Source organism: Ambystoma mexicanum, unplaced genomic scaffold (genome assembly GCF_040938575.1).
Source record: "Ambystoma mexicanum isolate Mex_15411 unplaced genomic scaffold, UKY_AmexF1_1 Mex_scaf20, whole genome shotgun sequence".
In the NCBI taxonomy this organism is placed as follows: Eukaryota; Metazoa; Chordata; class Amphibia; order Caudata; family Ambystomatidae; genus Ambystoma; species Ambystoma mexicanum.
In genome coordinates, this window is record NW_027182434.1 from 904,590 (window position 1) to 917,868 (window position 13,279).

The window sequence follows — 13,279 nt, forward strand, 5'->3', positions numbered from 1 at the left end:
GACGTCTTGCTTTTCTGGACATCCAGTCTCAAGTTTCCCATCTGGAACGGCGCTCCCTGCTGCTTTGTGAAGGCTTGCTGCAAGAGCCTTCGAAACCCAGGAGCTCTTGCGTTGAGCTGTGACGCGTCCTGGGAAGACCTCCCGTTGCAGCGGAATGAGCCCCACTTCCAGGGCGTGCTGGTAGCAAATTTCCCACAGCCCACAGGGAGCAAACGATCCCAGGTGTGATGTATCACCAGGAGAGGCTGAGATGAGAGTAGGGGTTCACGCGTGTGCCCGGACCGAGGTTAATGATGGGATTAGAGCTAGGGTTAGATGCAGGGAAAGAGTGAGAGTTATAATTAGGGATAAAGCTAACAGGTGATCATTACTCGTCATGTAACATGATACAAAGGGTCAGAAGAGGAACTGATTCAGGGTTACAATTTGGACTTCGCAGACAACAGGAGCACTAAATGGTGCTGAGGGGGACTCAATAAAGTGGACCGGCCGCCTAATGTAAGCAATTGTGCACAAATATTGTACGATGACTAGCGTTGCCGGTGCTTTTTTCTTAAAGAGTCAGTTCTTGGCACCCATTCCCTACTTGACTCAGCCTAATCTTCAAGAATATTTGTCAAGAACTAAAAAAAATCCAGAATAGGTTTAACCTCCCCGTCGGGGAATTGAGCCCCGGTCTCCCGCGTGACAGGCGGGGATACTGACCACTATACTAACGAGGAGACGTGAGGGCATGGAATGAACAGCTGCTGATGTCTGCACAGCATCCAGCGACCACCTAGCTGGCCTAGGGGGTCTCATTTTCCCCCGTCAAACGGCTTGCCCGATCTAAGGCTAATTTCTTTCTTTTTATCGGCACCAGGCTTAAAACTCAGTTTAAGGCGATAGTTCCGGGCTATGTTTGACTCCAGAGTTGAATCTGTCATCCCGCATTTCCTCAGCAAATCAAGCTACCCATCTCAAGTCTCATGAGCTGAGGACGGCAAAGTCCCTGTGGGCTTAGGACAGTCAAAGAAACCCCTGGGCTGCATGCTAAGCCCCTTTTCGGCTTCACTTTCCGAATCCTGCCCTAGCTTGCGATTAGTTTTTTTCTCACTTCTTGTCCCCATCTCCCACCTTGCCTCATGGTCTCCCCTCCTCTGCGCACCTGACAGTTTGCCTGCCCTTCCACTGCCTGTCTCCAGACTTTCCAAGGAGAAAAGGCAAAGCACTAAAGCGGGCCGGGCAACGGGTCAAGTTCCGCTTTCGGCGACTAGCAGGGAGGTAGCGTGGCCGAGCGGTCTAAGGCGCTGGATTAAGGCTCCAGTCTCTTCGGAGGCGTGGGTTCAAATCCCACCACTGCCACTTTTCCTGGCCTTGCATTTTAAAGAAGAACGTAACGTTGACCTCTTCCTTCATTAGTGCCACCTCTGTCGCAATGAGCAAGCGGATGGTATGCCACACCCTGCAGGAAAAAGGTTTCGCTTCTGACGTCTTGCTTTTCTGGACATCCAGTCTCAAGTTTCCCATCTGGAACGGCGCTCCCTGCTGCTTTGTGAAGGCTTGCTGCAAGAGCCTTCGAAACCCAGGAGCTCTTGCGTTGAGCTGTGACGCGTCCTGGGAAGACCTCCCGTTGCAGCGGAATGAGCCCCACTTCCAGGGCGTGCTGGTAGCAAATTTCCCACAGCCCACAGGGAGCAAACGATCCCAGGTGTGATGTATCACCAGGAGAGGCTGAGATGAGAGTAGGGGTTCACGCGTGTGCCCGGACCGAGGTTAATGATGGGATTAGAGCTAGGGTTAGATGCAGGGAAAGAGTGAGAGTTATAATTAGGGATAAAGCTAACAGGTGATCATTACTCGTCATGTAACATGATACAAAGGGTCAGAAGAGGAACTGATTCAGGGTTACAATTTGGACTTCGCAGACAACAGGAGCACTAAATGGTGCTGAGGGGGACTCAATAAAGTGGACCGGCCGCCTAATGTAAGCAATTGTGCACAAATATTGTACGATGACTAGCGTTGCCGGTGCTTTTTTCTTAAAGAGTCAGTTCTTGGCACCCATTCCCTACTTGACTCAGCCTAATCTTCAAGAATATTTGTCAAGAACTAAAAAAAATCCAGAAAAGGTTTAACCTCCCCGTCGGGGAATTGAACCCCGGTCTCCCGCGTGACAGGCGGGGATACTGACCACTATACTAACGAGGAGACGTGAGGGCACGAAATGAACAGCTGCTGATGTCTGCACAGCATCCAGCGACCACCTAGATGGCCTAGGGGGTCTCATTTTCCCCCGTCAAACGGCTTGCCCGATCTAAGGCTAATTTCTTTCTTTTTATCGGCACCAGGCTTAAAACTCAGTTTAAGGCGATAGTTCCGGGCTATGTTTGACTCCAGAGTTGAATCTGTCATCCCGCATTTCCTCAGCAAATCAAGCTACCCATCTCAAGTCTCATGAGCTGAGGACGGCAAAGTCCCTGTGGGCTTAGGACAGTCAAAGAAACCCCTGGGCTGCATGCTAAGCCCCTTTTCGGCTTCACTTTCCGAATCCTGCCCTAGCTTGCGATTAGTTTTTTTCTCACTTCTTGCCCCCATCTCCCACCTTGCCTCATGGTCTCCCCTCCTCTGCGCACCTGACAGTTTGCCTGCCCTTCCACTGCCTGTCTCCAGACTTTCCAAGGAGAAAAGGCAAAGCACTAAAGCGGGCCGGGCAACGGGTCAAGTTCCGCTTTCGGCGACTAGCAGGGAGGTAGCGTGGCCGAGCGGTCTAAGGCGCTGGATTAAGGCTCCAGTCTCTTCGGAGGCGTGGGTTCAAATCCCACCGCTGCCACTTTTCCTGGCCTTGCATTTTAAAGAAGAACGTAACGTTGACCTCTTCCTTCATTAGTGCCACCTCTGTCGCAATGAGCAAGCGGATGGTATGCCACACCCTGCAGGAAAAAGGTTTCGCTTCTGACGTCTTGCTTTTCTGGACATCCAGTCTCAAGTTTCCCATCTGGAACGGCGCTCCCTGCTGCTTTGTGAAGGCTTGCTGCAAGAGCCTTCGAAACCCAGGAGCTCTTGCGTTGAGCTGTGACGCGTCCTGGGAAGACCTCCCGTTGCAGCGGAATGAGCCCCACTTCCAGGGCGTGCTGGTAGCAAATTTCCCACAGCCCACAGGGAGCAAACGATCCCAGGTGTGATGTATCACCAGGAGAGGCTGAGATGAGAGTAGGGGTTCACGCGTGTTGCCGGACCGAGGTTAATGATGGGATTAGAGCTAGGGTTAGATGCAGGGAAAGAGTGAGAGTTATAATTAGGGATAAAGCTAACAGGTGATCATTACTCGTCATGTAACATGATACAAAGGGTCAGAAGAGGAACTGATTCAGGGTTACAATTTGGACTTCGCAGACAACAGGAGCACTAAATGGTGCTGAGGGGGACTCAATAAAGTGGACCGGCCGCCTAATGTAAGCAATTGTGCACAAATATTGTACGATGACTAGCGTTGCCGGTGCTTTTTTCTTAAAGAGTCAGTTCTTGGCACCCATTCCCTACTTGACTCAGCCTAATCTTCAAGAATATTTGTCAAGAACTAAAAAAAATCCAGAAAAGGTTTAACCTCCCCCCGGTCTCCCGCGTGACAGGCGGGGATACTGACCACTATACTAACGAGGAGACGTGAGGGCATGAAATGAACAGCTGCTGATGTCTGCACAGCATCCAGCGACCACCTAGATGGCCTAGGGGGTCTCATTTTCCCCCGTCAAACGGCTTGCCCGATCTAAGGCTAATTTCTTTCTTTTTATCGGCACCAGGCTTAAAACTCAGTTTAAGGCGATAGTTCCGGGCTATGTTTGACTCCAGAGTTGAATCTGTCATCCCGCATTTCCTCAGCAAATCAAGCTACCCATCTCAAGTCTCATGAGCTGAGGACGGCAAAGTCCCTGTGGGCTTAGGACAGTCAAAGAAACCCCTGGGCTGCATGCTAAGCCCCTTTTCGGCTTCACTTTCCGAATCCTGCCCTAGCTTGCGATTAGTTTTTTTCTCACTTCTTGCCCCCATCTCCCACCTTGCCTCATGGTCTCCCCTCCTCTGCGCACCTGACAGTTTGCCTGCCCTTCCACTGAAGCGGGCCGGGCAACGGGTCAAGTTCCGCTTTCGGCGACTAGCAGGGAGGTAGCGTGGCCGAGCGGTCTAAGGCGCTGGATTAAGGCTCCAGTCTCTTCGGAGGCGTGGGTTCAAATCCCACCGCTGCCACTTTTCCTGGCCTTGCATTTTAAAGAAGAACGTAACGTTGACCTCTTCCTTCATTAGTGCCACCTCTGTCGCAATGAGCAAGCGGATGGTATGCCACACCCTGCAGGAAAAAGGTTTCGCTTCTGACGTCTTGCTTTTCTGGACATCCAGTCTCAAGTTTCCCATCTGGAACGGCGCTCCCTGCTGCTTTGTGAAGGCTTGCTGCAAGACCCTTCGAAACCCAGGAGCTCTTGCGTTGAGCTGTGACGCGTCCTGGGAAGACCTCCCGTTGCAGCGGAATGAGCCCCACTTCCAGGGCGTGCTGGTAGCAAATTTCCCACAGCCCACAGGGAGCAAACGATCCCAGGTGTGATGTATCACCAGGAGAGGCTGAGATGAGAGTAGGGGTTCACGCGTGTGCCCGGACCGAGGTTAATGATGGGATTAGAGCTAGGGTTAGATGCAGGGAAAGAGTGAGAGTTATAATTAGGGATAAAGCTAACAGGTGATCATTACTCGTCATGTAACATGATACAAAGGGTCAGAAGAGGAACTGATTCAGGGTTACAATTTGGACTTCGCAGACAACAGGAGCACTAAATGGTGCTGAGGGGGACTCAATAAAGTGGACCGGCCGCCTAATGTAAGCAATTGTGCACAAATATTGTACGATGACTAGCGTTGCCGGTGCTTTTTTCTTAAAGAGTCAGTTCTTGGCACCCATTCCCTACTTGACTCAGCCTAATCTTCAAGAATATTTGTCAAGAACTAAAAAAAATCCAGAAAAGGTTTAACCTCCCGGGGAATTGAACCCCGGTCTCCCGCGTGACAGGCGGGGATACTGACCATTATACTAACGAGGAGACGTGAGGGCATGAAATGAACAGCTGCTGATGTCTGCACAGCATCCAGCGACCACCTAGCTGGCCTAGGGGGTCTCATTTTCCCCCGTCAAACGGCTTGCCCGATCTAAGGCTAATTTCTTTCTTTTTATCGGCACCAGGCTTAAAACTCAGTTTAAGGCGATAGTTCCGGGCTATGTTTGACTCCAGAGTTGAATCTGTCATCCCGCATTTCCTCAGCAAATCAAGCTACCCATCTCAAGTCTCATGAGCTGAGGACGGCAAAGTCCCTGTGGGCTTAGGACAGTCAAAGAAACCCCTGGGCTGCATGCTAAGCCCCTTTTCGGCTTCACTTTCCGAATCCTGCCCTAGCTTGCGATTAGTTTTTTTCTCACTTCTTGCCCCCATCTCCCACCTTGCCTCATGGTCTCCCCTCCTCTGCGCACCTGACAGTTTGCCTGCCCTTCCACTGCCTGTCTCCAGACTTTCCAAGGAGAAAAGGCAAAGCACTAAAGCGGGCCGGGCAACGGGTCAAGTTCCGCTTTCGGCGACTAGCAGGGAGGTAGCGTGGCCGAGCGGTCTAAGGCGCTGGATTAAGGCTCCAGTCTCTTCGGAGGCGTGGGTTCAAATCCCACCGCTGCCACTTTTCCTGGCCTTGCATTTTAAAGAAGAACGTAACGTTGACCTCTTCCTTCATTAGTGCCACCTCTGTCGCAATGAGCAAGCGGATGGTATGCCACACCCTGCAGGAAAAAGGTTTCGCTTCTGACGTCTTGCTTTTCTGGACATCCAGTCTCAAGTTTCCCATCTGGAACGGCGCTCCCTGCTGCTTTGTGAAGGCTTGCTGCAAGACCCTTCGAAACCCAGGAGCTCTTGCGTTGAGCTGTGACGCGTCCTGGGAAGACCTCCCGTTGCAGCGGAATGAGCCCCACTTCCAGGGCGTGCTGGTAGCAAATTTCCCACAGCCCACAGGGAGCAAACGATCCCAGGTGTGATGTATCACCAGGAGAGGCTGAGATGAGAGTAGGGGTTCACGCGTGTGCCCGGACCGAGGTTAATGATGGGATTAGAGCTAGGGTTAGATGCAGGGAAAGAGTGAGAGTTATAATTAGGGATAAAGCTAACAGGTGATCATTACTCGTCATGTAACATGATACAAAGGGTCAGAAGAGGAACTGATTCAGGGTTACAATTTGGACTTCGCAGACAACAGGAGCACTAAATGGTGCTGAGGGGGACTCAATAAAGTGGACCGGCCGCCTAATGTAAGCAATTGTGCACAAATATTGTACGATGACTAGCGTTGCCGGTGCTTTTTTCTTAAAGAGTCAGTTCTTGGCACCCATTCCCTACTTGACTCAGCCTAATCTTCAAGAATATTTGTCAAGAACTAAAAAAAATCCAGAAAAGGTTTAACCTCCCCGTCGGGGAATTGAACCCCGGTCTCCCGCGTGACAGGCGGGGATACTGACCACTATACTAACGAGGAGACGTGAGGGCATGAAATGAACAGCTGCTGATGTCTGCACAGCATCCAGCGACCACCTAGCTGGCCTAGGGGGTCTCATTTTCCCCCGTCAAACGGCTTGCCCGATCTAAGGCTAATTTCTTTCTTTTTATCGGCACCAGGCTTAAAACTCAGTTTAAGGCGATAGTTCCGGGCTATGTTTGACTCCAGAGTTGAATCTGTCATCCCGCATTTCCTCAGCAAATCAAGCTACCCATCTCAAGTCTCATGAGCTGAGGACGGCAAAGTCCCTGTGGGCTTAGGACAGTCAAAGAAACCCCTGGGCTGCATGCTAAGCCCCTTTTCGGCTTCACTTTCCGAATCCTGCCCTAGCTTGCGATTAGTTTTTTTCTCACTTCTTGCCCCCATCTCCCACCTTGCCTCATGGTCTCCCCTCCTCTGCGCACCTGACAGTTTGCCTGCCCTTCCACTGCCTGTCTCCAGACTTTCCAAGGAGAAAAGGCAAAGCACTAAAGCGGGCCGGGCAACGGGTCAAGTTCCGCTTTCGGCGACTAGCAGGGAGGTAGCGTGGCCGAGCGGTCTAAGGCGCTGGATTAAGGCTCCAGTCTCTTCGGAGGCGTGGGTTCAAATCCCACCGCTGCCACTTTTCCTGGCCTTGCATTTTAAAGAAGAACGTAACGTTGACCTCTTCCTTCATTAGTGCCACCTCTGTCGCAATGAGCAAGCGGATGGTATGCCACACCCTGCAGGAAAAAGGTTTCGCTTCTGACGTCTTGCTTTTCTGGACATCCAGTCTCAAGTTTCCCATCTGGAACGGCGCTCCCTGCTGCTTTGTGAAGGCTTGCTGCAAGAGCCTTCGAAACCCAGGAGCTCTTGCGTTGAGCTGTGACGCGTCCTGGGAAGACCTCCCGTTGCAGCGGAATGAGCCCCACTTCCAGGGCGTGCTGGTAGCAAATTTCCCACAGCCCACAGGGAGCAAACGATCCCAGGTGTGATGTATCACCAGGAGAGGCTGAGATGAGAGTAAGGGTTCACGCGTGTGCCCGGACCGAGGTTAATGATGGGATTAGAGCTAGGGTTAGATGCAGGGAAAGAGTGAGAGTTATAATTAGGGATAAAGCTAACAGGTGATCATTACTCGTCATGTAACATGATACAAAGGGTCAGAAGAGGAACTGATTCAGGGTTACAATTTGGACTTCGCAGACAACAGGAGCACTAAATGGTGCTGAGGGGGACTCAATAAAGTGGACCGGCCGCCTAATGTAAGCAATTGTGCACAAATATTGTACGATGACTAGCGTTGCCGGTGCTTTTTTCTTAAAGAGTCAGTTCTTGGCACCCATTCCCTACTTGACTCAGCCTAATCTTCAAGAATATTTGTCAAGAACTAAAAAAAATCCAGAAAAGGTTTAACCTCCCCGTCGGGGAATTGAACCCCGGTCTCCCGCGTGACAGGCGGGGATACTGACCACTATACTAACGAGGAGACGTGAGGGCATGAAATGAACAGCTGCTGATGTCTGCACAGCATCCAGCGACCACCTAGCTGGCCTAGGGGGGTCTCATTTTCCCCCGTCAAACGGCTTGCCCGATCTAAGGCTAATTTCTTTCTTTTTATCGGCACCAGGCTTAAAACTCAGTTTAAGGCGATAGTTCCGGGCTATGTTTGACTCCAGAGTTGAATCTGTCATCCCGCATTTCCTCAGCAAATCAAGCTACCCATATCAAGTCTCATGAGCTGAGGACGGCAAAGTCCCTGTGGGCTTAGGACAGTCAAAGAAACCCCTGGGCTGCATGCTAAGCCCCTTTTCGGCTTCACTTTCCGAATCCTGCCCTAGCTTGCGATTAGTTTTTTTCTCACTTCTTGCCCCCATCTCCCACCTTGCCTCATGGTCTCCCCTCCTCTGCGCACCTGACAGTTTGCCTGCCCTTCCACTGCCTGTCTCCAGACTTTCCAAGGAGAAAAGGCAAAGCACTAAAGCGGGCCGGGCAACGGGTCAAGTTCCGCTTTCGGCGACTAGCAGGGAGGTAGCGTGGCCGAGCGGTCTAAGGCGCTGGATTAAGGCTCCAGTCTCTTCGGAGGCGTGGGTTCAAATCCCACCGCTGCCACTTTTCCTGGCCTTGCATTTTAAAGAAGAACGTAACGTTGACCTCTTCCTTCATTAGTGCCACCTCTGTCGCAATGAGCAAGCGGATGGTATGCCACACCCTGCAGGAAAAAGGTTTCGCTTCTGACGTCTTGCTTTTCTGGACATCCAGTCTCAAGTTTCCCATCTGGAACGGCGCTCCCTGCTGCTTTGTGAAGGCTTGCTGCAAGAGCCTTCGAAACCCAGGAGCTCTTGCGTTGAGCTGTGACGCGTCCTGGGAAGACCTCCCGTTGCAGCGGAATGAGCCCCACTTCCAGGGCGTGCTGGTAGCAAATTTCCCACAGCCCACAGGGAGCAAACGATCCCAGGTGTGATGTATCACCAGGAGAGGCTGAGATGAGAGTAGGGGTTCACGCGTGTGCCCGGACCGAGGTTAATGATGGGATTAGAGCTAGGGTTAGATGCAGGGAAAGAGTGAGAGTTATAATTAGGGATAAAGCTAACAGGTGATCATTACTCGTCATGTAACATGATACAAAGGGTCAGAAGAGGAACTGATTCAGGGTTACAATTTGGACTTCGCAGACAACAGGAGCACTAAATGGTGCTGAGGGGGACTCAATAAAGTGGACCGGCCGCCTAATGTAAGCAATTGTGCACAAATATTGTACGATGACTAGCGTTGCCGGTGCTTTTTTCTTAAAGAGTCAGTTCTTGGCACCCATTCCCTACTTGACTCAGCCTAATCTTCAAGAATATTTGTCAAGAACTAAAAAAAATCCAGAAAAGGTTTAACCTCCCCGTCGGGGAATTGAGCCCCGGTCTCCCGCGTGACAGGCGGGGATACTGACCACTATACTAACGAGGAGACGTGAGGGCATGAAATGAACAGCTGCTGATGTCTGCACAGCATCCAGCGACCACCTAGCTGGCCTAGGGGGTCTCATTTTCCCCCGTCAAACGGCTTGCCCGATCTAAGGCTAATTTCTTTCTTTTTATCGGCACCAGGCTTAAAACTCAGTTTAAGGCGATAGTTCCGGGCTATGTTTGACTCCAGAGTTGAATCTGTCATCCCGCATTTCCTCAGCAAATCAAGCTACCCATCTCAAGTCTCATGAGCTGAGGACGGCAAAGTCCCTGTGGGCTTAGGACAGTCAAAGAAACCCCTGGGCTGCATGCTAAGCCCCTTTTCGGCTTCACTTTCCGAATCCTGCCCTAGCTTGCGATTAGTTTTTTTCTCACTTCTTGTCCCCATCTCCCACCTTGCCTCATGGTCTCCCCTCCTCTGCGCACCTGACAGTTTGCCTGCCCTTCCACTGCCTGTCTCCAGACTTTCCAAGGAGAAAAGGCAAAGCACTAAAGCGGGCCGGGCAACGGGTCAAGTTCCGCTTTCGGCGACTAGCAGGGAGGTAGCGTGGCCGAGCGGTCTAAGGCGCTGGATTAAGGCTCCAGTCTCTTCGGAGGCGTGGGTTCAAATCCCACCGCTGCCACTTTTCCTGGCCTTGCATTTTAAAGAAGAACGTAACGTTGACCTCTTCCTTCATTAGTGCCACCTCTGTCGCAATGAGCAAGCGGATGGTATGCCACACCCTGCAGGAAAAAGGTTTCGCTTCTGACGTCTTGCTTTTCTGGACATCCAGTCTCAAGTTTCCCATCTGGAACGGCGCTCCCTGCTGCTTTGTGAAGGCTTGCTGCAAGACCCTTCGAAACCCAGGAGCTCTTGGGTTGAGCTGTGACGCGTCCTGGGAAGACCTCCCGTTGCAGCGGAATGAGCCCCACTTCCAGGGCGTGCTGGTAGCAAATTTCCCACAGCCCACAGGGAGCAAACGATCCCAGGTGTGATGTATCACCAGGAGAGGCTGAGATGAGAGTAGGGGTTCACGCGTGTGCCCGGACCGAGGTTAATGATGGGATTAGAGCTAGGGTTAGATGCAGGGAAAGAGTGAGAGTTATAATTAGGGATAAAGCTAACAGGTGATCATTACTCGTCATGTAACATGATACAAAGGGTCAGAAGAGGAACTGATTCAGGGTTACAATTTGGACTTCGCAGACAACAGGAGCACTAAATGGTGCTGAGGGGGACTCAATAAAGTGGACCGGCCGCCTAATGTAAGCAATTGTGCACAAATATTGTACGATGACTAGCGTTGCCGGTGCTTTTTTCTTAAAGAGTCAGTTCTTGGCACCCATTCCCTACTTGACTCAGCCTAATCTTCAAGAATATTTGTCAAGAACTAAAAAAAATCCAGAAAAGGTTTAACCTCCCCGTCGGGGAATTGAACCCCGGTCTCCCGCGTGACAGGCGGGGATACTGACCACTATACTAACGAGGAGACGTGAGGGCATGAAATGAACAGCTGCTGATGTCTGCACAGCATCCAGCGACCACCTAGCTGGCCTAGGGGGTCTCATTTTCCCCCGTCAAACGGCTTGCCCGATCTAAGGCTAATTTCTTTCTTTTTATCGGCACCAGGCTTAAAACTCAGTTTAAGGCGATAGTTCCGGGCTATGTTTGACTCCAGAGTTGAATCTGTCATCCCGCATTTCCTCAGCAAATCAAGCTACCCATCTCAAGTCTCATGAGCTGAGGACGGCAAAGTCCCTGTGGGCTTAGGACAGTCAAAGAAACCCCTGGGCTGCATGCTAAGCCCCTTTTCGGCTTCACTTTCCGAATCCTGCCCTAGCTTGCGATTAGTTTTTTTCTCACTTCTTGCCCCCATCTCCCACCTTGCCTCATGGTCTCCCCTCCTCTGCGCACCTGACAGTTTGCCTGCCCTTCCACTGCCTGTCTCCAGACTTTCCAAGGAGAAAAGGCAAAGCACTAAAGCGGGCCGGGCAACGGGTCAAGTTCCGCTTTCGGCGACTAGCAGGGAGGTAGCGTGGCCGAGCGGTCTAAGGCGCTGGATTAAGGCTCCAGTCTCTTCGGAGGCGTGGGTTCAAATCCCACCGCTGCCACTTTTCCTGGCCTTGCATTTTAAAGAAGAACGTAACGTTGACCTCTTCCTTCATTAGTGCCACCTCTGTCGCAATGAGCAAGCGGATGGTATGCCACACCCTGCAGGAAAAAGGTTTCGCTTCTGACGTCTTGCTTTTCTGGACATCCAGTCTCAAGTTTCCCATCTGGAACGGCGCTCCCTGCTGCTTTGTGAAGGCTTGCTGCAAGAGCCTTCGAAACCCAGGAGCTCTTGCGTTGAGCTGTGACGCGTCCTGGGAAGACCTCCCGTTGCAGCGGAATGAGCCCCACTTCCAGGGCGTGCTGGTAGCAAATTTCCCACAGCCCACAGGGAGCAAACGATCCCAGGTGTGATGTATCACCAGGAGAGGCTGAGATGAGAGTAGGGGTTCACGCGTGTGCCCGGACCGAGGTTAATGATGGGATTAGAGCTAGGGTTAGATGCAGGGAAAGAGTGAGAGTTATAATTAGGGATAAAGCTAACAGGTGATCATTACTCGTCATGTAACATGATACAAAGGGTCAGAAGAGGAACTGATTCAGGGTTACAATTTGGACTTCGCAGACAACAGGAGCACTAAATGGTGCTGAGGGGGACTCAATAAAGTGGACCGGCCGCCTAATGTAAGCAATTGTGCACAAATATTGTACGATGACTAGCGTTGCCGGTGCTTTTTTCTTAAAGAGTCAGTTCTTGGCACCCATTCCCTACTTGACTCAGCCTAATCTTCAAGAATATTTGTCAAGAACTAAAAAAAATCCAGAAAAGGTTTAACCTCCCCGTCGGGGAATTGGACCCCGGTCTCCCGCGTGACAGGCGGGGATACTGACCACTATACTAACGAGGAGACGTGAGGGCATGAAATGAACAGCTGCTGATGTCTGCACAGCATCCAGCGACCACCTAGCTGGCCTAGGGGGGTCTCATTTTCCCCCGTCAAACGGCTTGCCCGATCTAAGGCTAATTTCTTTCTTTTTATCGGCACCAGGCTTAAAACTCAGTTTAAGGCGATAGTTCCGGGCTATGTTTGACTCCAGAGTTGAATCTGTCATCCCGCATTTCCTCAGCAAATCAAGCTACCCATCTCAAGTCTCATGAGCTGAGGACGGCAAAGTCCCTGTGGGCTTAGGACAGTCAAAGAAACCCCTGGGCTGCATGCTAAGCCCCTTTTCGGCTTCACTTTCCGAATCCTGCCCTAGCTTGCGATTAGTTTTTTTCTCACTTCTTGCCCCCATCTCCCACCTTGCCTCATGGTCTCCCCTCCTCTGCGCACCTGACAGTTTGCCTGCCCTTCCACTGCCTGTCTCCAGACTTTCCAAGGAGAAAAGGCAAAGCACTAAAGCGGGCCGGGCAACGGGTCAAGTTCCGCTTTCGGCGACTAGCAGGGAGGTAGCGTGGCCGAGCGGTCTAAGGCGCTGGATTAAGGCTCCAGTCTCTTCGGAGGCGTGGGTTCAAATCCCACCGCTGCCACTTTTCCTGGCCTTGCATTTTAAAGAAGAACGTAACGTTGACCTCTTCCTTCATTAGTGCCACCTCTGTCGCAATGAGCAAGCGGATGGTATGCCACACCCTGCAGGAAAAAGGTTTCGCTTCTGACGTCTTGCTTTTCTGGACATCCAGTCTCAAGTTTCCCATCTGGAACGGCGCTCCCTGCTGCTTTGTGAAGGCTTGCTGCAAGACCCTTCGAAACCCAGGAGCTCTTGCGTTGAGCTGTGACGC

At 51.5% G+C, this 13,279-nt stretch overlaps 4 non-coding genes across 4 annotated transcripts; all 4 read right to left on the reverse strand.

Moving 5' to 3' along the window:
* Window positions 1–2,118: 2,118 nt before the first annotated feature.
* Window positions 2,119–2,190, reverse strand: TRNAD-GUC (transfer RNA aspartic acid (anticodon GUC)). The gene has a single exon. It is a non-coding gene; the product is annotated as a tRNA-Asp (tRNA).
* A 4,272-nt stretch (window positions 2,191–6,462) lies between these two features.
* Window positions 6,463–6,534, reverse strand: TRNAD-GUC (transfer RNA aspartic acid (anticodon GUC)). Its single transcript has one exon. It is a non-coding gene; the product is annotated as a tRNA-Asp (tRNA).
* Window positions 6,535–7,930: 1,396 nt separating this feature from the next.
* Window positions 7,931–8,002, reverse strand: TRNAD-GUC (transfer RNA aspartic acid (anticodon GUC)). Its single transcript has one exon. It is a non-coding gene; the product is annotated as a tRNA-Asp (tRNA).
* Window positions 8,003–10,867: 2,865 nt separating this feature from the next.
* TRNAD-GUC (transfer RNA aspartic acid (anticodon GUC)) lies at window positions 10,868–10,939 on the reverse strand. The gene has a single exon. It is a non-coding gene; the product is annotated as a tRNA-Asp (tRNA).
* Window positions 10,940–13,279: the final 2,340 nt, after the last annotated feature.